Source organism: Primulina tabacum, chromosome 15, assembly GCF_025594145.1.
Source record: "Primulina tabacum isolate GXHZ01 chromosome 15, ASM2559414v2, whole genome shotgun sequence".
Taxonomy (NCBI): domain Eukaryota; kingdom Viridiplantae; phylum Streptophyta; class Magnoliopsida; order Lamiales; family Gesneriaceae; genus Primulina; species Primulina tabacum.
In genome coordinates this window covers 6936758-6943915 of record NC_134564.1, presented here as the reverse complement: position 1 = coordinate 6943915, position 7158 = coordinate 6936758, and positions in this window count along the sequence as shown.

Here is a 7158-nt window from a genome sequence, read left to right as displayed (position 1 = left end):
GTAAAGATATCATATCGTAAAGTGTAACGTGAAAATCGTGTCTTGGATAATTATAAATACGTGCATAACTGAACTGAAAATCCTAAGTGAAATATTTGCTCAATCGAGCCCTGTCATAAATAGTATATCATAATTTTCTGTTGAAATTATGTTCTACGCAAGTGGCCCATAAAATTAACTGAATCGTCTGATCAGACTAAACCACAGTATACTGAACGGTAGAGATCATCACAGCCCTTGGACTGGATATCCGTACCAATACATGAACATGAACCGGTCAGTGGCCACCGGATGAAGTAATAATCCCATGATAAGCTGCAATCCCATGATAGTGAAGTGGCCACAAGCAATATCGCATAAATCTCGAAAATGAATATTTTATATTTTTATGCACGTAATATAATTATAATTCCTGTATTATTTTACCGAATGGGTTGGATTATTCCCAGGCTCGCTGTGACCTAATTTTAACATGAAAAATATGCAAATGATTTAACTTGACCAAAACTTCATGATTGAACCCACAAACGAGACAATTACGCCCAACGACTTAGTATTTAACCATGGCTTCTTAGCAACCCGAACCAACGTCGAACCATCGTTTAGCCATGATTAAAATACACCTAAAATGATGAAATAATGCTCCTAAAATTACAGTAATCGAAATTTTGGTGAATGGAGGCCAAAAACATGAAACGCTCTTTCGAGAGTCACTTTGGCACATTGCACCGTAAATTCTCGTACGACCTTTAAACTTGACCGAATCACAAACGGCCAAAAACATGACCTTCCTAACTTGATGAGGTACTATCCAGTCCAAGTCCATAGGCTAAAAGCCAACCAAGAACTCGAACTAGCCTCTGAACTGAAGCACAACTTGCTGTCAAAAAAAAATACAGCAGCAGCGCTTGCGCTTGCATGCGTTGTTTGCAAGGCTAATGGCCATTGGGGCTTGAACCACCGACCTGAGCCTCTTACCAACATCCTAAGGTGTGGCTTGAACCATGGCTAAGGGCCCTAGGCCAGCCACAATCCAAGCGACACCAGCAACAACTCACACTCCCTACCCGAGAGCCAAGCTGCGCGTGTGGAGAGAATTACTTCGCTTGTTGTCATGGACCATTATAGTGGCCATTTGATTGACCATGGCATGATCTAGAAATCATGAGGTATGGTATGAATCATGGCTAAGGGCCAAAAATCCAACCAAGATCCATACCAACCCACCAAAGCCGAAAGTACACATGCAGGAAATGGAAAAGGATCGAAGGGGCTTGTCTTGTTTTGTTTGAAAATCGATGCATCCATAGACCAAGCCTTGAAAGGCCGACTTGGTCTCGTCTTAGACATAAAAAGGAGATGTTCTAACCATGGCTACAGCCCCTAGGGCAGCCAAGATCAGAATCATCCCCCTAGACAGCAAAACCGAAAATTTCGAGATTCAAAATGGTATTATGGGAAGTTGCTGTCAATTCCCTTCCTTGCGTGCATGGGGCTTGAACAAATGGACCAAGATGATCCTAATACACCCTAGTACGTGTCTAGGTGCAGCCTTGGGAGCCTAGGGTCGAGCCAACCACCTGTACTCACAAAAACAAGCAAACCGTGAAGTAGCAAAGAAGAGGGCCGAAAATCTATCTGTGCATGTTTTATTCAAAAATTCTGTCATGTATTTCGGTTTTTGTTCAATAAAATCATGAGTATGATGTTTTAAAATACTAATATGGCTTGATTGAAGAGTGAAAGGAAATATAAACATGCCTTGGTTTGTTTTGAAAGAAAAACAAACGAAATGATGACGCGGCGCGGCGGAGACGAGGTGTTCTTCTTTTCTCACTTATTTTCTCTCAAGGCACTCACGATTTTTCTTGCTGAAATGTTCAGAGTTTTCGAGAATATGGGGTGAGGGAAATGTCTAGGAATGAATGGGAAGGTTATCAATTTAATGGGAGTTTGAATGACAAGATAAAATCTTTTCTATCCTAGTGTTTGAGAGATAAGGAATGATTTGATATTATTTGATTTGAGGAAGATATTGGAGGGTTGAATGGCCGAAAATTAGCTGTCAAAACAAGGGTAGAAATATTATTTATTTAATAATTTTGGTGATTAAGAGAAGGGATAATCATACCAAGAAAAAGATTAAGGGAAGAATCAAAATGGTGAGTTGCCAAATACATATCAACTCTTTCATGAGGTGGCCGAATTCTTCTCTCAAAATGGGGTAGGATATTGCTTAAATATTAAATATTGGGGAATTAAAATTGTGGGAATTATTATACCATGAAGGGATTAGGAAAGATATCAAAGATGGAGTTGCTAAAATTAAATCACATTCTCAATAAGGTGGCCGAAAATTTCATGGTAGATGGAGGGAAATATTTCTTAATGATTGAATTTTAAATCTTTAGTGTTTTATCTACCCGTTAAATATTTTGGTGAATTAATAAATTAATTATTGAACCCAAATGAACTTATTTATTACTTACCTCAAATTACTTAAATAAATCCTTTAAACATTATTTTACATTAAATTAACTTATTATTTATCTTAATTAAATTCTGGGAATATTTTCTTAATATTAAATTTTATTTCAAAACTCCAACTCCAGTCCGGCCTCACTTAATTAACTGAAAAGATAACAACTAAACTACTGCATAAAATAATTAAATTTAAAGAAAAGAATTTAAATCCTCATGCATAAAAATCATTTTAATTTAAATATTAGAAATTATGGATGGCTTATACGTAGTCTGATTTACGGGTTCTACAACTCTCCCCCCCTAAAAAGAAATTTCGTCCTCGAAATTAAAACTTACCGAATAACTCGGGATAACGACTCCTCATCTCTGGCTCAGATTCCCACGTAGCTTCCTCCTCTGAATGATTAAGCCATTTGACTTTCACTCGCTTAACCAACTTGTTCCGAAGCTTCTTCTCCTGTCTGTCTAAGATTTGCACTGGCCTTTCTTCATAAGACAGGTTCGGAGTGAGCTGCAACGGTTCAAAATTCAAGACATGCGAAGGATTTGCCATATACTTTCTCAGCATGGAGACGTGGAACACATTGTGTACTCCGGCCAGATTCGGCGGAAGAGCAACACGATAAGCTAGCGTCCCAACCCTGTCGAGGATCTCAAATGGTCCGATGAATCTAGGACTGAGCTTTCCTTTCTTCCCGAACCGCATGACACCTTTCATAGGTGCTACCTTCACAAAAACATGGTCGCCAACGGCAAACTCTAGGTCTCTCCTCCTCTGATCCGCATAGCTCTTCTGTCGGCTCTGAGCAGTCCTCATCCTATCACGGATCTTGACTACTACATCGGCAGCCTGCTGAACAATCTTTGGACCCAATTCTGATCTCTCCCCTACTTCATCCCAATGAACCGACGAAGAGGGCGGGGGGTGATCGCCGGTGCCATGAGGTTGCACGGACAATGAGCGGCTCCTGGCAGGCTTCTAGGTGGAGGGAACATGAATGAACCGATCCCACACCGGAATGAGAGGGATTCCAAGACTGTTCAATGTAATGGACTGTACAGTTGAAGAGGGCTTAAAAGATTTGATTTGTACTACTCATATCACGAAGGTGCATCTTCTTTTCAGTAGCTCATCACATAAAAACTCCAAAGTTAAGCGTGCTTGACTTGGGGAAATTTTGGGATGGGTGACCTCCTGGGAAGTTTCCTAGGATGCGTGTGAGTGAGGACATAAGCACGCTGGAAAGACTCGTCTTGGTACAGTGAGGACAGTCGTCGAATCTGGGGCGTTACACAAAGCATGAAAGCTAGCACTGGAATTGACCACGAAAAAAACTGACAACGAGGATCGAGACCCCACAGTAACATTTGTGAGCAACACTCCCAAAGTTTTTGTAGATTCCCCAGTAAAATCCGCCACAGAGACTTCGGTAGGAATTGAGTCTTCTCCGCAACTTCTGAAGGATTTTGTATGGTAAAATATTCACAGCAGACCTATTATCTATCAGCACCCTAGACAACGGCTCTACATTAACATGCGCTGTGATATAGAGTGTTTTGATATGTTTAGTCATCTCATTGGTAGGTCGCTTCATCAACACTCTTTTCTCTTCATCCACAAGAACACCAATGCAACATTCAAAATATTGGTTTGAATGGATTCTGTACCACTTTTGTTTCCAGTGGATACATCGGGTTCGAACATTCTTTTGTGTTTAAACTCCTCTGGCAACATTAACGAGCCAGTAGCACACTCGAATGAAACGAGAATCTTTCCCACCTTGAAAGTAGCATTCTTGACTAGTTCACTGTGTTCCTCTGATAACAAGTCGTCACATACTTCCTCATTATCTTCAGTAGCGTTCCTCCCAAATTTTTTCTTCTTTTTGAATGACTCCTCCATCTTAGACCTGCGCTCAACAGTTTTTTTCTCTCAAAAAACGCTGTTTTTGGGTCCGAGAAAGAGGTTTTGGGAACTTTGGATGTTCTACCCGCTTCCATACGCCGTCCGGGGTTACTCTGGAAGGGACAACAAAACAGGGTTTCCTTTTATATTTCCTATCAGAGTCTAGAGGTGCTGGCCTCTGTATTATCTTTCGGAATACACGCGGGTCAATTCTTCTCTCGCCATTTGCCAACCCAGGAAACGAGCTCCTTCTGAGGTACCGGTTCTCTGGCATTTTGGCCATGGGTTCCTTATCATACATCATATTCCTTCCACCATAATGCACACCAACCCCATTGTAATAGCGGTCTTTTTCATGAAAAAATTCTATTTTCTTCTCATTTACCTCAAATATCATTTTCCGAGGCACCCAACACTTCTTTAAAGTAAATCCCAGCTTAATGGACCTATCCTCACCTCCACTCCTTCTTCTTTCATTGATTAATACATGCAAGTCGGTACTGCTCACATTCACATTGGCTACCTGGGGAAAAATATCTTCATCCACTATCATTGTTTCTTTTTTCTCGGGAAATTTTAGGACTCCCTTGTTAATTCTTTCCTGCAAGACATTTTTGAAAACCCAACAATCATTAGTACTATGGTTGAAGAAATTGTGATACTTACATTAATCTCTTCCTTTCATCTCCTCCCTGGTGGGTAGCTTATGATCTTGGGGGAACGTTATAAACTTTTCCTTCACCAAGTGATCAAATATTTCTTCTGTCTTTGACGCAACAAAAGTATATGGTGTTTGCACTGGAGGAATGTTTTTCTTGGAAAGTTCTTCGCTCTTGCGTCTCAAGAAAGGGACAACGCGTGATCCGAAATTTACCACTTCTGCCAAAGCGACTTCATCAACTTCTTGGAAGTAAGAGCCCACTGTAGATTTTCTTTTATGACTCTCCTCCCTCAGTAATTCTTCATATTCTGATACTTTGGCAGCAAGCTCATAAAAATCACGGAATTCCATCCCTTGGAACTTCTTTCTAAGTTCATAATCAAGCATTCGCTGTGCCATCTTCACATACTCGGATTCAGGAAGGAACATTCGGCATCTATTTCTCACTTACTTGAATTTACCAATGAAATCATTAGCGGATTCCCCCGGTATTTGGATCACCCTTGATAATTGGAAAAATACTAATCTCAGTTACGGTTTGGAAGAATTGAGTATGGAATTGACGTTCCATATCATGCAAATTCATAATATAATTTCGAGGCAGCGTCGCATACCACGTGAAAGCAGTGTTAGTCAAAGAATTGGGAACAATCGTAACATGTAATTATAAAAATTCTCAAGATTTTCTAACTTCCCACATTGGATTGTAAACCTTGCCACATGTTCCACGCTAGATTGATCATCTTCCTCAGAGTATAAAGTGAAGTTTGGAATGAGGTATCCTCATGGATAAGGGTTGTCACGATTAATAATGTCCGGATACGGTTTGTGAAACTCCGGTCGATTGATTGGCCTCACTCCTGGGCCATACATGTAACGCCCAGACATTCGTATTCATATGATGTAAGGTAATGATTATGATTAAGTATGTTCATTATTTCTTTTATGGTTTATTATGATGACAGTTTGGGATATGTGATGTAATGGTGATGATTTATGACTTCAAGTTATGATATGAATGGTAATGAATGATATAGAATGGATAGAGGATTGATGGGTAGAATAGAAAGTTGATCTTGATTCAAATAAGTAATGAAAATGCAGAAACGGTATGAAAACTGTGGCAGTAGTTGTGGTTTTTGGCATAATGATCATTATATTGATCCAAATGGTTGTAGGCCACTTTCATTAGAAAGATAAGATATAAGTTCTGTAACTTTTATGGTTTGAGTTTTGTTCAAATCATTAGGGAAGACGAGTCAAAAGTGGCCCGAAGTGTATCGTGAGTTTTGTCGTTTCTACAATGACACATGTTGGGAGAATGAGCATCACTTTTTACTCAGACCTTCAAATGACATGAAGAAAATTGGAAATTTGAGCCAAGACATAGAGCTACAATTTTCATGTTTACCACCTTTTAAAATTATGAAGGGAAGAGGCGTTTCGGAAGAAATCTTTATTGTGGCTGCGCTCAGAGCGCGCCCGAGCGGTAAGATTTGACCATCCGAGCATGTTTGGATCTGTATTTTTGGTGTTTTGGCCAAGAGGTCTGCGCTAGTGCGGTAATATATGACCGCTTGAGCGCCCAACACAGTGTAAAAACGTGTTTTGGGTTATTTTAGGCATAAAATCGAAGGAGACTCATTATTTCCTCATTTTCCTTATCTTTCTTTCTCTTCTCCATCGATTTAAGGCTAGGGATCTTCATTTTCTTCTTCTCCTATCATTAAATCAAGCCATTAATCTTCAATCCAGAGTTGGAACTTCACATTTTTAGTGAAAGGAAAAAAGGTAAGTTGTTCTTGAGTTATTGATATATGGTGAAGTTGGGAGATAATAGTTGTGATTGATGTATTGGATTGAATGATCATTTAAAGTTATTATTTGGGTGTTGATGGTTAGTTATTGAGTTTTGTTGTTGTTGGATCGTCGTCAAGGTTTAGGAAACCAATTGCTCCAAGTGTTGTAAGTGGAATCATTTCTTAAATGCATAACATGATCCTATATATATATATATATATATATATATATACATTTTTGAAATATGTATATATGGTAGTGTAATTATATGCATTTTTGAATGGAAGGAGTTAAACTTTAAATGATG